We start from the raw sequence: 21,738 nt of genomic DNA on the forward strand, positions 1-21,738 counted from the left end.
CCTTATTCTCAACGTTCTAGGTAAAAATTACATTCATGTAACTGAAGTGTACTGTGTAATCTGCAAATTTATTATATGCATAGACCTTAACCTTAAACATTCACGAACTTTAAAATAGAATTTTGATGCTGCTGTTGTTGAGTGCCTTGAAGTTGTTTCCAATTTATGGTAATCCTAAAGTGATGGTGTTTTCTGGGCAAGCTTTGTTCAAAGGAGGTTTTGCATTGCCTTTCCCAGAGGCCCAAGGGCACCCAGTAAGTTTTATGGCTGAGCAAACTATGATCTCCAGAGCTGTAGTCCAACACTCAAGCCACTGTGCCAGGTAATAGAATGCACCCTTGCTTTAGGTGAGGGATCCATTCTGCACCCCTTCACGTAAGGCAAATAGCACGTATCCTCGAGCCCCATTGAAAATAATGGGGCTCGTGCATGATGCACAGCGTGGCTCATGCACCAAAGGCACGGGCGCCATTGCAACCTTGTTGGCGTGGCTTTCAACATAAGCTGAACCCATGTAAAAGGTGCCCGCATATGACGTGGGCACCTGTCAGGTATGTTTTGATTGAGAGTTTCTGCATGGCAGAGGGTTGGACTGGATGGCCCATGTGGTCTCTTCCAACTCTATGATTTTATGATTCCCTTGGTGCAATAAAATGCCCCATAAACCCTGTAGTCCCGTGAAATTAAATATTGAATGGATGGGAAAGATAAAGGGGAGAAACCCCTACATGTAAAACATCTGATGGAATTCACAATTCAATCTTTATCCCATTATTTTTTTTAAAGTTGTGGGAATTAACGGTCAATACTATTCCAGAACTTGGACAAGTTATGTTTTCTTAAAACTACATTTCCCAGAATCTCTCAGCCAGCATGTTCAATGGAGATTTTCATAACTGTAATTCAAAAGCTAATTTCCCCGATTTCTGATTGTACTGATATTGTGGTCTTTGTAAAATACTTTGGAATAAATGGGTTGGTAGATGTGATGTGAGCTGCTGTAAACACTGAACATCCCATCTTCCTGTGTTTCTATATCCCTTCACAACATGTTATAGTTTCTATGTTTATCTGCTTGATCTTGTTCAGTTGGAGATAAGGCTTCTAGTTTGACTGACACAAGCAACAGAACAAATCCTAAAATGACTAGGAAGCACTTAGGACACACTTGAGAAAGAAACACATTGACTTTATAATTCCACCAAGCAAATATATGTGTATGTTCTTCTTAAACTGAAGAGACACTTATCACATCTCAGTTGTTTAAATTAAGAAGGAATTTGACTTATGGAGGAGATAAATGAGGAAAGCAGCTGGCTGTCGGCTGGTAATTTAAAGGGTAATTTGGTTAAAACATTGAAAAATGTTTATGCCAAGGCATTATTGTATGATATCAATGCAGAGCAGATCTGTGCCCAGATAATCAGGTCTCAGTTTTTCTGAGACTTTTTTACACTGATAATAATTTATTTCCTCTTTCCTCACACTTCTTTCTTGTGGCTTTAAAATATTAAACATGTGTCTAATTTCTTTATGCCAAAACATTAGGCCAAATACAAGTGATGGAGCCTGTGTGAGATAAACATTGTTTTAATTTACAATGAGCCAGGATTTATAACAGTTCTGGAAAGAATGATGATGCTAAGCTTGATGCTTTCCCCATTTCAAATTCTCTCTGGTATTAATCAGGTAGTGCAATAATAAGGACCTGCTTTAACTCTTGGGCTACAACAAGCAAGGCATTTTCCTTAGGAGAGTAAAGCAGTAGCTTAAAAAGCATCTCTGAAATTCCTCTGTTCGGGGGCTACATGACTTAAAAGCTAGGCATTTGGGGGCTTTTTTGGTAATTGTGATTGTGCAATGACCATAAAAATGAATTAGGATAATTACAATGTTGTAAATTGGGCTTACAGCATCATAATTATGGAACAGAATGTTAGTCATTATGTTTTGTTTTTTTGGGGGGGGATAATGACTATCCCATAACCCTCTCATCATTGGCCATTCTAGTTGGAGATTCTGGAAGTTGTACTCCAAAAATAACTTTTCCAAACTTGTCTAGGGACACCATTTTGAAATATTCCAGGGAATCCAAATGTTCTGCTATGGTTGGATCTCACACAAGGGGCCATGTATCCCACTTTTACACCACACCCCAAGCAACTTTGCAAGAGTAATGCAGCACAAGTGTTACAATCTATTCTACATTGTACCATTACAATTGATGTGCAGATCATATGTTTGAAACAGAGAAGATGGTGCATCCATTTCTGGAGCGGCGGCAGTGTCTGTGGGAGGAAGAGGGCACCTTCACTCTTGGTTTTATGACTTCTTCTGCTGCAGGTGCCTCAGGTTGTACGTGAATTGCCCATCTCCTGGATTCTATTCCTGACAGAGGTTCAACACTCTAATGAAGGGACACAAGGATATGTTTATATCAGAATGGAGATATAGAATGGAAATATAGGGATCAATGGAAGGAAGGAGTTTAGATACATATGGCAAGCTTCTTTGGTAAGTTCAGATGATCAACCCATGGCACTGTGAATTGACCCTCATGCCTCCAGATCTGTCGAGTTGATTCCATTATCCCTCCCTTCAGATTTTCCAACTCCTGCCTCCCCAAAAAACAAGAGGTTTTTCATTTTTCATTTTTCAAAATGCAGAATACTGCACACACACACACACACACACACACCACATACACACTTGAGAATTAAAATCTTCCTGGGCTTTTCCGATCTCTGCTCCCTTCCTCTTGTCCCTTCTTCCCCTCATGGGAAAAAAGGTAAATTAGTTAAGAGTTAAAAGGTATGGATCGTGACCTTTCAAACTCTCCCCAAAGCTGCACAGCCATTGATGAAGGTGACATGAAAAGCTATTTCCGTTATAATGAGATACAAAGCAGATCTGTCTTCTTTTAGGACCTGGCATTTAAAAATGCATTTACTTCTATTATGGACTGGTCTAACCTGCACAGACTATTGCTTGTGACATATTACTACAGCAGATGTTTTAGACAACCTGCTGGTATGACAACAAAGAAGGAACAAAGTTTCTTTCATTATTGACTTAATCTCTACAAACAGTTGTAAAAGTTTTCTTATCTAAGTGATTGATTGCCGGGTTTGTCAATGATTTACCCTAATGTAAATTGCCTATTATCCCCCTCCCCACTGTGCAGACAAGTAGAGTAATATGGAGAAGTGGAGTGTGCATGGATACCTTGATCTACCCTTCCCCCAGACATCTGTTCACCTTATTTGAATCTTTTGCAACTGTGATTTTTGTATGACTATGTGAATACTATCAAATTGAGGAAGGGTGTAGAAGAAAAAAGGAGGAATAGAAAGGGTAAGGGTGATGCCAAGGACATCTCCTCATACTTAAATGATTCAGAGAATAAATAAAATGAGAAAGGGGGAAATTCCAGTAATCTGGACATTAAGAACTGTATATTTTACTCAGAGGCAAACAAATTGTACATCTTAATTCTATTATTGTGTGAAAGTTTTTTTTAAAAAAATAAAAGTAATTTTGATTTTGCATTTCCCTTCTTACCTGACCTTTGTGATATCTGCAAGAAAATCTAATTTGTTTAATGTTCACTTAAGATGTTTAAAGCAGAAATATACCACATTATGGATTTTAATACATGGGGCAAAATTGGGGATTTAAACTGTAATTAACCCAGAAAAGTTGCATGATCGCGGGAAGATTTTCACACACATTGTGATTAAAGAGGACTTATCCCAGCAATGACCAGGTAATAACCAGCAACAAATTATTAACTGAGAAATCCCATAGATGATTTGTTGCTGGTTATTACCTGGTTATTGCCAGGATAAGTCCTCTTTAATCACAATGTGTGAGAAAATCTTCCCGTGATCGTGCAACTTTCCTGGGATAATGACAGTTCCCCCCGCTTTCCTCATGTCCTAGCTTATGTAATGCACTGGTAAATTTACATTCATGTTAGGAACATTTCTGCATTCTCTGTGGGCTTTTATGGCTTAATGGAAGATATCTATTCTACAGAATTCATTTATATTTTAATATCTATTTATGTGTTGCTTGGAAATCAGTATTTCATTTTCCCATGCTTAAGAAATCAAGAAAGCAACCATCCATTTAAATGCAGATCAGGCACAAAACAACCCCAAAGATGTAGACATACAGTACTGTTTTCAGCTATACCTAGTATTTATTTTCTCTCCATTATTTGTGACTGTTTGCCATTGCTTGTAGTCATTTTTCAGCACTTAATATCTAGAAACTATTTTGTCCCCTACTCATATTTTTAGGAAGTCTTTACAAAAGCTCCACTGTTAGACCAATGTAAGAGTTTGCAACTGAAATCACTCACAGGAATTCAGCTGCAAGTCAGATGAGAGATGAAATGCCCATGCTAGGAAATTCATGACTGCAACTGGGGCAACAATGTTAGGAGAGTTTCTTAATGTTTTCTTCCCAATCTGAATTTCCCTCAAAAGGAAAGTCAAAATCAGCCAGTATCATTCTTATAGCATTTCTCAAGACTCCTACTGTTGTATTCCATTTCTGTTAATAATTATTAAACATTTTTTTCTATGTATAAATTAGTGTTTATTTTGGAGTACATCCCACTAAACCATACATTTTTGTACACAATTTCTGGTGCATACATTTAGCAAGCATTTTTCTCATTGATTAAATAATATTATTACATTTTTAGTTCTGCATTTTTAAAATCTACAAATGGTTTTGTGCATATTTATATACCATCCAACATTTCACAAATGAAAACCAGGACTCATGTGGCTAAGCAACATCAAAGTATGGTTAAGATGGCAAAAGATATTAATGATAACAAACACACTAAAGGGAAGGGCAAGACACCTCCCTCTCCTCTTAGAGCTCGAACTACTTTTGCATTTTTAATCTAATTTGCAGCAACTGAAACAAACTGAGGACAAAGGGGGAAGTGGGAGATAAATAGAGAAACTGGGACATTTTAAAAGTAGGTGAAAAACTAGCAGGATGACAAAGGATTAATTGGGATCATCCCTGTCAAATCAGGACAGTTGGAGGGTATGCATTTTTCCTTGCAAAAAAAGCATTACAATCATCAAAAATGTATGGATTTCTGTGGCAAGATACACTTCTTTCTTTTTCTAGTTATAGGAGGTACAAAATGGATAGCTCAATAGAGAAAAGCATTCTTGCAAAAATTCACTTTCCACACTTGCCCTGCAACAATCTATGAAAAATATAGCACACACAGACACACAGAAACATGATACAGAAATGTTTCATCTACTGCTAGCAGTTTTAAGGAATAATTTAGATTGGGCAATAGTGGACGGGACAAGATTATCTTTGACATCACAGAACCTCTCCTTGATTTCTACTTGTAGACTGTATGGCTGCTTTGCCATTTGGGGGGGGGGAATAGTTCTGAAATCACCAAGTTGAATTCATACTCTTTTAAAATATGTACTGTTTTCAAACCTTTCATCCAAACTGACTCATATTGACAACACACCTAAAGGCTGCACAAAAAGAAACCTCCTCAGACTTGCTGAGATAATCTTTGTGGTGAAGCTGAATGAGTGGGATTGCTTAGATGGCAACTTGGGAAATAAGGCATTGATCTCTGACCCCAAATTAATGCCAGTCAAAGAAACCAAAGGTAAAAGGGCCACGAGTATATCCTTGGTAGACTCAGTTAATTTTTTTAAAGGACTGTATGGTTGGACTCAATGAGCTGAACTTCAAAAGTGTAGAAAATATCTCCTTTTGATAAGACTGTGAACTTTTAATGGGACTTAATTTTGAATAACTGCACATAGGTTCACACAGTTGCTGAAACAGCACACCCAAAAGGAACATTGGGAGAAGAAAACATTAAACTGTCATTTAAGATGTCTACCACATTGATATGTAGGCAATGAAGCCACATCCTCCATTAATAGCCATGTCCTATTGATTTAATTTTGTGTTGTTTTGACTATAAATCAAACTGAGAAAGCAGCTGAGTAAAATCTGTAGTCACTTCTTCTGTATAAGTAGAATTCATTTCCTTATCATCCTTATTATTTATAGCATAATACATAGTTACTGCTATACAGTGATAAAATGAAGAGGCCTCTTTTCACATAACAGTAATCTAGAAAAAAATAAAGAGGTAGAAGAAATATTTTCAACTTCCTGTGTGATACCACAAGAAAACGGAAAGATACTGTAAAAGGTACATACCAATTAATGGGTTTTTTTAAAAGTGTTTAGAATATCAAGTAGAAAATGCAATAAGGGTCCTGATATAAAAATGAACATGACTTCTAAATTGTTAATAATTATGTTAAAATCAGAGATAATTTCAGCTGGTGCAGCATGCATGATAAGCACCACTTGCTGGAATGGTCTTTACTATGTATAGAATAAGGTGGTCATTACCTTCTTGAGAAGGGCCTGGTCCCATTGCCCTGAAGGACCAATGTCTATAGCCATAGGAATTAAGTTCATACCTATGACAGACATCATCTAGTTTTCAACGTACCTTTAAAGTTAGTTACTGTAAGATATGGTGGCCTCTTAATCCAAGAAGAGAAGTTGGTGGTTAATGATTATTTAGATCAATTTTAACAGAGTTCTAGGATATTTCTTGAATAGAAACAGCTTTCGTCATCTTGACAGTTGACAGACTGGTAACTAGATAAGAGAAACCCCTTCTGGTTCTCTTGAATGTCTAAGGCCCAGAACAGAAGGCCCGGAAAGAGAGGCCAGATGCTGATTTGTCAGGGATCATGGTGACCACATGGCCCACTCCTAAAGCAGGCTGCTGCCATAGTCCCAAACTGCACTGGCCAGGAGTCAATCTAAATGTACTCCTTTTTTAGGCTGGCTTTACCCACCTTGGTGCAGCTTCCAGCCACTTTGGAAGCATGTAAATGCCACACACCCCAAAGTGGCCAGAAGCTGCCTTATTTGGCCCATGTGTTTTGAGCGTAAGTGTCTTTCAATCGCAGTCTAATCCATAGTATCCTTTTGTGCTGCTCTCTTCAGTTGTATCTGGGGTGCAGAGTGATGTGTTGGCTACCATACTGCCTCCTAGACTAGTCTCAGACAGAGCTATTGAAGAACTCTTGTTCTGTCTCATGGCCTTTGACTTATGGATACCACACTATTTTATTTTTCTGGTATCCAATTTAACATCTACAGGGAACTGCTAGAATAAATGATTTACTGGTTTGGCCTATGGTCTCATTATGTGGCAGGCATCCAGCTCCACCTCTTCATAGATTTGCTATCTATAAACTCTGAGAAAGTCATAGACCTCTTCAATACCTCTTCAATAGGTATCTGAAGATGGCTGGAGGATGCATGATGGAAAACTAGGTGTTGCAACTCTGGGATCCTCATCTACTCAGATCCCAGTCAAACTAGATTCTAGAATCACACAGTGAAACCAAGCACATGTGTTACAAGATAATGCACACTTTATTGATGGATATATGGATGCAGAATTTAAATGGAAATAAAAGAAAGAGGAGAAAATGTATATATGCCCCATAGCTGCTGTAAGTCAAAATTCCTTGCAGTGGATAGGAAATAAAAACAATAATTGGTAGAAGTGTCTGATACCAGGTTACACTGGCATGTCAGCTTGCCATCCTATTTAGAGAAGTATAGATTGGATCTCCTTTATGCAGAATTCCAAAACCTGAAAAATTCCAAACCCAACATTGTCCACATAGGTGGCTGAGATAGTGACACCTTTGCTTTCTGATGGTTCACGGTACACAAACTTTCATGCGCATAATTATTTAAAATATTGTATATAAAATTATTTTCAGGCTATGTATGTAATGTGTATATGAAACATAAATGAATTTCACATGTAGACCTAGGTCCCATCTTCAAGGTATCTCATTATGTATATACAAATGTTCCAAAATCTGAAAAAGTCCAAAATCCAAAACATTTGCAATCAGAAGCATTTTGGATAAGGGAGACTGTATGACCTTTCCATAATTATGCATATGCTACTCACATCAAGCTGTGCTCTATGTGGAAATGTTGAAGATGGCCTGACTAGTGTAGCCACCATGGTATTGATGGGGCAGAACAAGAAGTATATGTAAAACCAATTCTGTAGCAATTGCATTGACTTCTTATGCATTTTGAGCCCAAATCAAGCTGTCAGCTCTGAACTATAAAGCTCTGAACTGTCTGAGATAAATTACTTGAATGACTACCTGCACACAAGTAAACCTCCCTGGGCTCCAAGGATCCACTTGGAGACATTACTTATAGACCTAACAGTAAGTTTAGTTTAGTTGGTGGGTACATGGACATTCTTGGTAACAATTCCCAGTTATGAAAATCCTTGCCTAGTTATGGCATACTCTGAAGTTTATATGTCCTCAACCCTGAACATTTAAGTACTCATTTATTCTCTTTTCCTAAAATTTTCATTTCAGACTAACATTGGATGTCTCACCTTATGCTCCTGAGAGGTCAAGCAACAGAACCACAAAAAGTTTTATGCATTATGGCTTAGAACCTGAAATCATGTGAGCAAAATTTGCTCTTACTCTTGGAAGGAATGAGGGAGATTATCTTTGTTGATTTCCCCTTTCCCTTTCCACTTCCTGTGCCTGCTGGAAATCTTGTCTAGAGGAGTGAGGGCCCTCTGGTAGTGGCATAAGGGGTAAACAAAGAAGAAGAAGAATCATGTGTCCTTTTTGTCAGAACTATGACCCCCTTCATTTTGGTCTAAGGTCCTCCAAAGAGAAGGAGCCCTTCTGTTAAATCAAAGTTCAAATTTAGGATTGGTGGGGGAGGCTTATATGTGATTTTAGACTCTTCTATATTCATCTGCTTGGAGGACTCTTGTTTGAAAATTTTTCCACTAAAATCTGATATAAAGACAAAGAAGTGGAGATCAAGGACCTTGTCCTTGTCAAGTCAAGAGATTAAAGACCTTGAAATTCTACATCCATGGTGAAATATATTATAATTCTAGGATACTGAAGGCAGAGTCTTTAAAATCACAATAGGGTAGTTTTGATATGAGGTGTGTCATTAGTTATAACTTTTGTGTATTTTTTATTTTAATTGTTTTTAATTTTTTGTAGTAAAGTTTTTAAAGTGTTTTTATCTTGTGAGCCACCCTGCGTCCCTTTCTGGGACAAGGGTGGCATAAAAATTAAAATCAACCAATCAATCAATAAAATACAGGGAGACCAGTATTTCAAATCTCTGCTTTGCCAACCCTTTTGGGTGATCTTGGGCAAGTTAAACTCTCTCAACCTCAGAGGAAGGCAAAGAAAACCCCATCATAGGCTCACTTTAAGTTTGCCATAAATCAGAAATGACTGGAGAGCACAAAGCAATCCTGAGATGGCCAGTGCTCACATGAAAAAGTGAGCATCAGTTCCAGTCCCAACAGATATTGGTTGCTCATTTCAATGAGGGATCAGAAAGAACTAAAAATGTCCCTCTGACTAGGATTACCGCAATCCCCATTGTGCTATTTTTCCCCACAAATTCTATGAAAGTGACCTGGTTTCCATTTGGAACATACTCTTATGTGGATTCCAAACTTTACTTTTTCAAAAAAAAAAAAAAAAAAAGGAACTGTTTAGCCCTTGTGGGACCCAAGATATGTGACAAAATGTGGAGGAACTCTTCTATGAAATTGTAATGAGAGCAACAGATCTACTCCTGCCTTTTAGATGTAAGGAAAAGAAGAGTAATGTGTGAAGTCAAGAAGTGCACAAAGAAAGGAGAAACACACCGAGGGCACAACATGAGGAATGGAAAGGGCTAGGAGGGAAGAGAACTGTGACATATAAGAAACAAGGACATTTTGAGAGTGCAAGGTGAGTGAACAGTGTGAGTAACAACATAGGGGCACACTGCAAGGGCATGAGGGGAGAGAGGAAGTAGGAGAGAACCTGACAATGAGCTATGAATGTGGCAGAGAGTAAGAAATAAAAGGTCTATAACATAGCTTTGCTCAGAAGTACTGGGGGCCCAAGGTCACATGGTAAATTCCATTACCAAGAAGAGGCTTGAACTTGAACCTCCCTATTCCAAGTCTAATTACCTTGCAGCAGTTCACTGAAATCAGTTGTAACTGTAAGAAAAAGATATGCAGGCTGAAACATAGGGGCTCAATAGACCACCCATTTGGAGTGACCTGCAGCCGCTTCTTCCTTCCCCGGATCGGGGCTATGGCAACTACATGCCACAGCCCCAATCTGGCCTTTCCATGGCACAAAAAGAAGCCACAAAAAGTGGTTGCTGTGGCGGCTTTTTGCTGCTTTTTGCTGCTTCTTTGGCACAGTACGTGTAAACACTGCACCAAAGATACAGGTTGACACCACCTGCTGTGCGTTCGGGTGCGTGGCATCACGCTGGCATGGAGCAGAGTTGGGCTGGCTGGCGTGTGGTCACCACACCTCCACTCTGTCCCCATGCCGGGTTTTTATGCCAGTGTTGAGGCCCATACTGAAAGGGAAAAAAAATCCAACAATTAATATCTTAATGTGCATAGTCATAATGCAAATCAGAATGTTAGCATAATTAGAATAGTTTGCATACTATGCAAATTAGATGTCCAGATCTGAGGAAGTGGAATTACCTCTGACCTTACCACATATGCCCATAAATATGCCCATATATAAATAAATAAAATCTTACACATTGATTTGTGTCTTCTAAAAGAACTATTCCCCTTTTATATTCATTTTAGTGTACCTGATTAAGAGGTCAAGCCTTTAATAGTCATGTATGGATGAACTTGGAAGCTAAGCAGAGTCAGCTCTGGTTAATACTTAGATGGAAGATCATGAATGAATAGCAGTTGATGTAGGCTATAGTTCAGAAGGAGGACCTGGTAAAACCATTTTTGAGTATTCATTGGCCAAGAAAACCCTATGAAATTCATGAGGTCACCATAAGTCAACAGGCGGCTTGAAGGCACATACGCAGATACATGGATATAACTAAGGAAAAACCCAGAATAGAACACAATAACAATAGGAAGAGAACTGTGACTTATTAGATCTTGGGCAAAACTAAGCAAGGAACATACAGTAGAATCATAGAATCGTAGAGTTGGACGAGACCACAAGGGCCATACAATCCAACCCCCTGCCATGCAGGAACCCTCCATCAAAGCATCCCTGACAGATGGCCATCCAGGCATTGTTTAAAGACCTCCAAGGAAGGAGAATCCACCACACTCCGAGGGAGTGTGTTCCACTGTCAAACAGCTCTTACTGTCAGGAAGTTCTTCCTAATGTTGAGGTGGAATCTCTTTTCCTAGAGCTTGCATCCATTGTTCCAGGTCCTAGTCTCTGGAGCAGCAGAAAACAAGCTTGCTCCCTCCTCAATATGACATCCCTTGAAATATTTAAACAGGGCTATCATATCACCTCTTAACCTTCTCCTCTCCAGGCTAAACATCCCCAGCTCCCTAAGTCATTCCTCGTGGTTTCCAGAACCTTCACCATTTTAGTCACTCTCCTTTTGACACGCTCCAGTTTCTTAATGTCCTTTTTGAATTGTGGTGCTCAGAACTGGACACAGTATTGCAGGTGGGGCCTGACCAAAGCAGAATAGAGTGGCACTATTACTTCTCTTGATCTAGACACTATACTTTTATTGATGCAACCTAAAATTGCATTGGCCTTTTTAACTGCCGCATCACACTGTTGACTCATTTTAACTTGTGGTCTACTTGGACTTCTAAATCCCTTTCATACGTAGTCTCATTCAGCCAGGTGTCCCCCATCCTATATCTGTGCATTTCATTTTTCCACCCTAAGTGCAGAACAGGGGGTGATCACAAGGACAACAATCCCATTTCACAATTTATGAACTATAATGGTTATAAATATGTTGTCTATACTATATTGGTTATAAATATGTAGTCTATAGACAGAAAATCAGAATTTAACAGCAGTTGTAGAGAAAAAGCCTTAGCTAATAACATCCTCCTAATGAATTAACATGGAGTGTGTGGATGTGATGGTGAAAATACAACTATTTTGTCATTTGTATAAAAATATAAATATTTATGAATACACAATACACATGTGTGGTTCAATATTTTTGTCTCCTTTTTATTACTGAATTTTCAAATACTTTACCTTTTTATATATAAAAAATAAACTGTCCTCTACTTTCTGTTTTATTTAACCTATAGTCAACATAATATTAGCTGAACCACTTTCCCTAATTCTTCTGCTCAGTGAATAGGCAGGCTATGATTGATAGATTTTCCCATCTTCCTTAACTTCTATAGGCACTTATGCTGTGACAAATTAAAATAAATAAAAATTGTTTAGCATTGTGACAATTTAGCTCAGTATTTCTTGCATCTTAGAAAAGCTGGGGCTCTGAATTCTTTTCTCTCTAACCCTTTTACTCTTAGACTGCCTGTGTTTCTGATAGTTCCAGGCAAGCATCCTTTTTTTAGGAAGGAAACACATTCAGAAATGCACAACCAGGAAGCAGAATTTCTGATTGACTGAATTTCAACAGTGTAGTCCATAACTTGCATAGACATCTGATTTGTATGCTTTTCATTCCATATGAATACTAACGACCTTGAAGGCAAAAATAGAACAATTCTTTTATGGGTAAGTTGTTTTTCTTCATTAACTAATAGGCAATTTCATAACTTGGTAATGGCACAGATTGCTTTTGGCAGGAGATACCATTTAAAACCCTAACTCATCCAAGAGAAAAAAATCAGTTCAAGAGCAAATAATCACTGTAAGACTCTATTTTCCCCCTAAAGCCACTGTACTCCATTAATCTACTTATTAGATGTATAAAAACACTCTTACTCTTTCCACACTCTTACTGTTTCCCTCCCACATCTCTGAGTGGTATGAAGTTTACAAGCAGCTTCTACTGGGTCAGTTTTCTTGTGAGATGAGCAGTGGAAAATTATGGTGTCATGTACAAGAACCTGTATAGGTTGATCAAATGGAAAGATGCAGTCAACCAATACTAGTCTTTAAAGAACGTGAGTTCTAAGTACTGCTTATTCTCTTCACTTATTCCAGAGAAACCTGGGCCAAATAGTATTTGTTTGGTCCATTTACAAATGGTCAGAAAAATAAATAGGCATAAACTAGTGTCTTGTTTGAAGCCTCCATTCCTTCCCATCACCCTGGCTGCAATATCAAAACAGATTTGGGGCTGATCACAGTGAGATAAAGCCATTGGCTCAATGGTAGGTTTACTGGTGTTTGATGGATGTGGCAGGGAAAGGGCACCTCCACATTCAATCATAATGCTGTTCCAGATGATAGGAGATGCCTTGGAAACTTTCAAGTCCCATAACCTGGAGGCACATCTTCCTCCATAGAATGAGGTCCATGTTATGGTCAAAGTCAGAAAGCTTTTTCTAGAGTGTCTCAGAAAGGCAGAGAAAGAAACATATGGAGACTGTGTACACACAGCCCCTAAGAGGAAGAATGATGCCACCCCTTTCCTAGCCAGATTGGGGGCTGTGGCAACCGCATGCTGCAGCCCTGATCTGGCCTTTACAGGGTGCAAAAAGGAGCCGCAAAAAGCGGCTCCATTTTGCAGCCTGGAAAGCATGTGATAGCCATAGCATCGTGGCTATACGGCGCTCCAGTGCTGCGTTGTATGGACACAGTGCCAGAGGAGCACCATGACGCTGTGTGCCATGTGGTGTGGCACATGGCATCACCACACCCTGGAAGCAGAGTTGGAGCATGCATCATGTGGATGTGACACCCTGACTCTGCCCCCAGGGTGGCCATAATGGCTGGTCTGAACAGCTCCATAGTGTGCAAAGATGAGCCTCCTTTTTAAAAGAAGCTGAGTGGGCAAGGAAAGCAGAGCTAACATGACACTACTTTCATGCACCCATCCCAGAGTGGCTGAAATATTCTCAGATGAAAGTTGATGCTTATGTCCTACTCTTATCTTCCACAATGATATGCCAGGATTAATGGTAAAACCTAACTCTATTAAGTGCAAAATAATCACTTCCCAGCCAATATGAGACTGTGTATTAGTACTGTAGTCTGAAAATAGGTATGTACTCCAAAACTCCTTGCTCTGATGGCAAATAACATGCTCATTAGAGATATCCAAAGTGGTTCCTGCTAGCCACCATGTCCTTCTCCACGCAACTTAATTGAAAAGGAAATGATGGTCAAAATCTAGATTGTTTGGGATGTATGGCAGCTGCCACAAAAAAATCACATCCACTGCCCTCTAAATTCCTCAAACCAATGCAGCAACAGGGCATTGACCGGAAAGTGGGAAAGACAGCCTGCCCAGACATCTCTTTTGTTATCAATATTGTCAAAAGGGGGAAGGATAGAAAAACATTTATGAGTACTGAAAAGATTTAGGTGAAGAAGGAAATAGGAAACTTACATGATTCTCATAGAAGCAAACATATCACAAATGATACTTTGAAGCAGGATAATGATTAGAAACCTGAAATGGAAAAATAAAACATACACATATATCTACTCTTACCCTTGAAACTGCCTTTTATCTCTAAGTTACCATTTCTAGTAAGATCTAGATTGAGCCTCTTTCTCACCTTTGAACTAGAAACATATTTTCTTTCAGCCTCCACTCAGGAAATGTGTTTGAAGGCAACACTAGAAATGATATGTAAAGGTATTTTCACCCTATTCAAATTTAACCTGCCATCATGCAACTGTCTCGGTTCAGCTGGAACAGCCATGCTTAATTCTTTGCCTTCCTGCTTTCTTGGTAGTTTTAAAAATGTTCAGTTTTCCCATCCTCTATCCATCAGTTTTTGACTGCTGCCAACTTTTTCTCTTTGCTTTGGAGAGGAGAGCAAGGGCAGAATCGGGCTTTTCCCATTCAAAAGGAGAGTAAAAGCAAAAGATAATGTGCCATTGCCGCTATTTTAGAGCCTGTGTGATGTGACCACAAATTGCTCCTTGTTGTAGCCAAGGCTGCTGTCACACTGCAGGAATAATTCAGTTTGACACCACTTTAACTGTCATGGCTACATCCTAGGGAACCCTAGGATTTGTAATTTGTTGTGGCACTAGAATTTTCTGAGAAAGAAGGCTAAATATATCATAAACTACAAATCCCAGAATTCCATGGCTGTTAAAGCGGTGTCAAAGTGCATTAATTCTACAGTGCAGAGGCAGCCCAAAGGAACACATACAACTTGTACAAAGCAGGGGAAGTAGAAAGCTCTGACAACTAGAAGAGGCTTTTCTTAAGAAGATCCCCTTTGAGTCTTAAACTGAGAAAATTCCCCTTTCATTTCCAGAACTGTGGGCTTTCTATCAACCTTCCTTCCACACAGATGAAAAGATCCCTCCCTCCAACATTGAATGGATTTTAAACAGAGAATTAGTATGAAAAGAATTGCTAATTTTTGGTATTAATATATGATTAAACATTTAACTATTTCAAGTGTGCCAACTTCTTTGCAATTCCTTACAGCAAACATTACCAATACAGTCCTTAAAAATGCTATGTAAGGAATATTTGTATGATCAACATGGGAAATAAGAGGTGACATTGAGGATAAGTTATTTGCCTAAGGCCACCAAGTGAATTGTTGAAATATAATTTGAGCCAGAGATTTCCATAGCTTGTGGCTAACCATTTCAACCACTATTAAATCACTGAATAAACTACCAAATGTAACTGTGAATGCATACCCTTAATATGTTTGAAAACTTCATTCTTTAAGTAAAATAAGATTGCTAAAGATCACCGAAAACTCCAATTTAAGTGATAATTTTGCAATCACTTTTAAAAAATGATAAAGTGAGGAGGTGGAGGAGGAAATTATATAGATAACACTGTCCCCATGTCCTGATAACTCTGAAGGGAAGAACAATGTAGCATGTAGCATCTCTAGACTTACATACTTATGTTTCCTCTCTCTCTCTCTCTCTCTCTCTCTCTCTTCTCTCTCTCTCTCTGTGTTGTGTGTGCCTTCAAGTTATTATGGGGACCCACAGGTGAACCTTTGCATGGGTTTTCTTGGCATGATTTGTTCAGAGGGCATTTGTCACTGTCTTCCCTTGAGACTGAAAGAGTGTAACTTGCTCATGGTCACCCTAATCACCAGGGTCATAGTCTGGCATTCAAATCACCAGCCACATTTCATATAGCTGTTCTAAATACAGCTATCTGTTCAGGACTGAACAGTAGTCCAATGTAGATTCAATATTTAGATGAGTATAAATCCTATTGAGCTCAATAGACTCTATGTTTGAGTAAATGTGCATAGCACTGTGTTCACTTGATCATTTACTTTTTTCCCCTTTTCACATAAATTTTTTTTGTTTGCCTGGCCATGAGTTTGCTTCAGTTCAGCTGTCAAACTGATTACAAGAATTGTTTTTGTTATGTTCTTGCCAGATGAAGTGCTTGTGCTTTCAGGCTAGAAAAACAAAATATACTATAGAACTGATGGACTTTCTGACAGATTTGGTAAGAAATCAGCACAGCACTTGTGGTTTTGGCAAGGAACTGCTCAAGTTTAAATGGCAATAATTCTCTTTGCATTAGTTTGCTGTGATCAGAGCAGCAGATGGTTAGGAAGACTGATGGGCAAGCTAGTCATTTCAACCTCATTTCTCCAATTTAATAATTTTTGGTTTCTATTATATAAATCTCCAAAAGGGGCTCGTATATACGTGATCAACGAACAGTATTGGAAATATGCTGGATCTTTCCTTACAACAGTTCTTCAAGATCAGAATTTTTATTCATTAGTATATGCTAGTGCAATTCAGCTATGGTTTTTAAAGTGAAATTTGAGTCTCCAAAAATGAGTATGCTGCCAGAGAATGCATGCAGTGGTGAAAGATCCTGATTAAGGAGTAAAGAGGCCATTAATTAAAGACTCTATTATAGGACTTTCATTCTAAGATACGAGGAAATTTACTCTGGGTGCTAAACTAATCTAGCTTCATTCTAGTGATGAGATGCGAGAGGACTAATGGGAAGAGAAGAGATGGAAAGCATCCCTAAGAGTATCCAGTTGCATCACAGAGGGGTCAGGATAGATAGACAAGGAGGGAGGACACTTTGGGTCACTCAAGTTATCTAACCTTATTACTATTTCTCACTTGGAGGACATTATCACACCAGTTTTGGGTCTCATGGCAAGCATGTTATGAAAGGAAACTGGAAATGGAATGCAAACACCATTTTTCTTTTGCATGGCTGCACTACTTGAGAAACCCTCCCCGAGTATAATAAGCCTCTTCATTGCAATTTTGGCATTATAGCAGTCAATGCCATGAAGGACATGATTTTCCTCCTCTCCACCTTTCTCCCCTTCCCACTCGCTATTCCAAAGCCTATTCTCTGTGCCTGTTGGTTTACTTATATTTAATTTTTCTGGGTTTGAGTAAATATGGCCAAAATAATTAAAAACTATTAACGTTATGATCCTTGTTATTCCCTGGATCCCCCATGGATAAAAAAATTTGTGGATGCTCAAGTCCCATTAAATATGGTATCCCATATATAACATGGAAAATCAAGCTTTGCTATTTGGAATGTATACTTTTTAAAAAATGTTTTCAAATCATGGATGCTTAACTCTGTGGATTAAAAAAATCTGTCGATAAGGAGGGTTGACAGTATTTTTATTTTATCATTTTACAGTGTGGTTTAGTGTTTTGATTGTTGGACAGAGACTCAGGAGACCAGGGTTTGATTCCCTGCTTGGCCATGGATGCCCTTGGGCATGTCAAACTCTCTCAGCCTCAGGTGAAGGCAATAGTAAATCCCCTCTGAACAAATCTTGCCAAGAAAACTCCATGATGGATCACCATAAGACAGAAACGACTTGAAGGTACATCACCACCACCACAACAACATAAGAATGCAAACACAGCAAAGGCAAACAAAACAAACAAACAAACAAAAAGACAGGCATGGAGTGTCCTTTGGAATAGTCAGTGGGAGGCGGAGAGTGGAGGAGAATCAGGCCCTGTCCTGACACATGATGGCTGTAATGGCAAAATTGAAGCAAAGAGGCTTTTCACATCATAATACCTGTGCTATAATAGCAAGACTGAAAGTTTATTTGAGGGGTTTTGCCTATCAATGAAAAGGTGCTTTATAGTAATAAGGCAGCAGCAGAACAGACACTATATTGTCTGATAAGTACCAAATTTAATTAAAATTAATTAAAATGTTAAAATTTGTTTGTTTTTTAGCCTCACGTGGAAAAGTCTACAGGCATTCTTGATTCTTCAGTGCTAAGCATTGCTGCATTTCTAACATATGCAAATTTAATAGACCTATTATTTAGAAATTCTAAAGTCTATTATTAACTGGTGGGGGGGGCAAAGAGATGGGCAGGAGATGGACCTTTTGAAGATGGATTGGGGCCACAGCAAACACACACGATGGCCCCAATCTGCCTTGAAGCCAGCTGGAAAAGGAGCGACGAAGATCCACTCCTTTTTCGGCCAGCAAAAAGCCAGCTTTTCCTGTCTTGCCATGACCTTATGGCAGCTTCATGACAGCGTGTGGCCACCGGAGCATCATGAAGTCACCCACATCTGGGCAGCCAGCCGGCTTCAAGACGTCTTAGGTGCATGTGGTGTCTAAAGGCCATGTACCCAAGCTTCCAGGAAGCTGGCTCTTAGAGCTAGTCTGTTCCTGCTCTGAGTTCAGAATTAAACTTTTGATAGAAATATTCTATTATATGGAAATGTATCCATGACTGAAACTAGACAAGCTAAAAATGTGATCAGTGGGTCCATCTGGTATCTGTCACTTAGAAAACCTACCCTAGCAAAAGAAAAGGGTGGATTTCATCTTCCTATACATGGAAGATGAATTTTTGATACACAGGCTGATATATATATATGCCTTTAAAAAAAAAGCTATGTTAAAAGCAATTATGCTCATGTTCCAGCCCTACGAGTACAAAATATATCATGCTACAAACTAAATAATCCAATCTGACTCCCCCAGAAAGCCTTTCCATTTAATGAAAAATGCTGTCATTTGGGACTAGAATAGAATATCTTCAAACTTGGAAATGCCCAGGTAAACTGCATCAAAGAGAAGATATGGCATGGTAATGGCCTCATAACAAGGGATTATGACAAAAATAGTTTGATATGTTGTTGAAAGAAATGAATATGAGATACAAAGGCAGAAAAAAAACTATCCTGCTTTTTATTCAAGGATTCATCCTTTGTATTGTGCCCAGTTGGAAACTTTTGTTTATATTCCTGAGGGAAAAGAAAGAGAATTACATACTGTATACGTAGCTCTATTCTGTCCTTATTGATCACGATATCAAATAATGTGGGGCTTTTATGCATTATTTTTAATTTTCATGATTTCATTCTTTTAATTTGCATCTTTGTAATGTTTAGGTACTTGTTGAAAGCTCTCAGTAAAAGAGTGAGATCTCCAGGCTTTTAGCCATTTACTAAAGTTGAATGAACTTGCTGGGTTTTCACCCACATACATTTGTCCTGCTAGTCTCTATTATCAGAGTTTATGAGATGAATCAGTGTTGAAAATTAGCTTCAGCATATACTGACATGTATTAAAACTGGTACATATTGTTAGCGGGCCACGTGATAAACCTTTTGCCTCTCTTAAGTTGTTACTTGCTCTGGTTGATGTTTTCTAGGTAATAGTCTGAGTCATTGTTTTTCCACGTCTGCTGATCATGTGATGAAATAGTCAAATGACTAGTTTTTTGTGGGTTTTGCTGGCTATGTGGCCATGTTCTAGAAGAGTTTATTCCTGAGTGGGTGTATGTACACACACACACACACACACACACACTGTGTGATCCTGGGTACTCTCTTCCAGGTCAGCATTCTCTGAAGATGCCAGCCACAGATGCTGGCAAAACATTAGGAATAAACTCTTTTAGAACATGGTCACATAGCCCGAAAAACCCACAAAGAACAATGGATGCCGGCCATGAAAGCCTTTGATGTCACAGTCAAATGACTGCTTAACTATATAGTAGGTGTTATACTTATTGGAACTGCTAAACAGTAAGCAGACTGAGGAGTGTTTGTTCATGTAGCAACGTTCCAGTAGCCTAAGGTATTCAATGAAATCCACAACAGTTTTGCACAGGGAGGATCACTGAAAACCTCCACAGTTTTGTCATCCAAATTAAAAGTAACAATTCTGTTCAAAAACTCATTTTGAAAGCCAAATACAGTACAGACTGTGGAATACATCAGTAACTATGGCAGTATTTATGCAGCAATACCAGATTAACTATTTAGACTAAGAGTACACCAAGATCCATCCCACACCTTCGTTTGAAAGTGAATTGGGTTTCCCTAAGCATTCCACTTGAATTTCAAAACCACTTCAGTGAGGGAAATCAAGATCTATAGGAATATTTGATGTGACCCACATTCAAGTGGGACAGCAGTGTATGGATATACTATTACACCTTTCTTATGCAGACCTTTGAGTTTTGTTTTAATGCAACCCCCTCTTCATGTCAAAATAGAAATACTGTGCATTATATTTGTTTACTTTTGCTCCACTTTCTTCCACACAATGTAACACAAAGTGAGCATTTTCATATGTGTAGGTGGGAGGTCCTTTCTGGACAGTTATTTTCCTGGTGTACTCTGCAAAATAATCCAGAAAGGAAAAGAAATGGAGGAAAATGAAAATATGAAAGGTACAACTAGTAAAATTTATAAAATATTAATGGAGAATACTGTAAGAGGAAAAAATTAAATCAAATTATTTTAAAAGAAATATGGGAAGATGAATTAGGATGTAAAATTTGTGATAATGAATGGAATAAGATTTGGGAACAAAGACATTTGAAAAATTTATTGGTGCAAATTAAGGAAAATTATTATAAATTATTTGGAAATGGTATTTGACACCAGTGAGACTACGTAATATAAACAAAGATAATTCAAAATATTGTTAGAGAGGCTGTCAGGAAGTAGGATCATATATACATATGTGGTGGCAATGTAAATATGTACAAAAATTCTGGGAAATAGTAATATTAGAGATAGAAAATGTTATGAATATAAAGATAGATAGAAAACCAAACATAGTATTGTTATCAATATCCAATGTAGTAGAATGGAAAGAAGAAAAAAACCTTGTAACAAATGTGTTTACTGCTGCGCAATTAAACATAGCAAGAAATTGGAAAACAAAAATAAATGTGAAATTGGAGGATTGGTATAAAAAAGTTTGGAAGTTAGCAATTAATGACAAATTAACATGCAAATTGAAAGTAAAAAAGGATTATGGAAAAGAAATGATTTTGATGAAATAAGGGGAAAAATTATTGAAAATGTACTCAGAAAAGAAGATGGGAAATTACCTCCACAGGAGGAGTTAACATTTTGGATGGAGTATAAAGAAGGGAATGGCTCCAGGGGGAAAGGGGGCATTGAGGTGATACTTAGGATTTTTTGTAAAAAAATAAAATAAAAAATGAATAAGATACAAAAGTACATGTATGTATGGAAAGAATATTAAATCTGTTTTGTTTTGTAAAATTTCAAAAATACTAAATAAAAAAAGAAAGAAGGAAAGAAAGAAAGAAAGAAAGAAAGAAAGAAAGTGTAGGGTTGCCATATTCCAATTCCTCAGGTCCAGGTATCTATTTTGCATATTTTGCAAATTATTATAATTATTCATATTATTAATTTGCATTCTCATTATGTAAATCTGACACATTCATAACTGCACTACCATTAG

At 38.1% G+C, this 21,738-nt stretch overlaps 1 long non-coding RNA gene across 1 annotated transcript; it reads right to left on the reverse strand.

Annotated features, from left to right (window-relative positions):
• Positions 1 to 264: 264 nt before the first annotated feature.
• LOC121927668 lies at positions 265 to 20,692 on the reverse strand. Its single transcript, XR_006103297.1, has 4 exons — positions 20,539 to 20,692; positions 14,419 to 14,481; positions 12,846 to 12,970; positions 265 to 2,407 (listed from the first exon to the last, which is right to left on the reverse strand). It is a non-coding gene; the product is annotated as an uncharacterized LOC121927668 (long non-coding RNA).
• Between the last annotated feature and the right edge of the window lie 1,046 nt (positions 20,693 to 21,738).

The sequence above is a fragment of the Sceloporus undulatus genome, chromosome 4, assembly GCF_019175285.1.
Source record: "Sceloporus undulatus isolate JIND9_A2432 ecotype Alabama chromosome 4, SceUnd_v1.1, whole genome shotgun sequence".
NCBI classification, from domain to species: Eukaryota; Metazoa; Chordata; class Lepidosauria; order Squamata; family Phrynosomatidae; genus Sceloporus; species Sceloporus undulatus.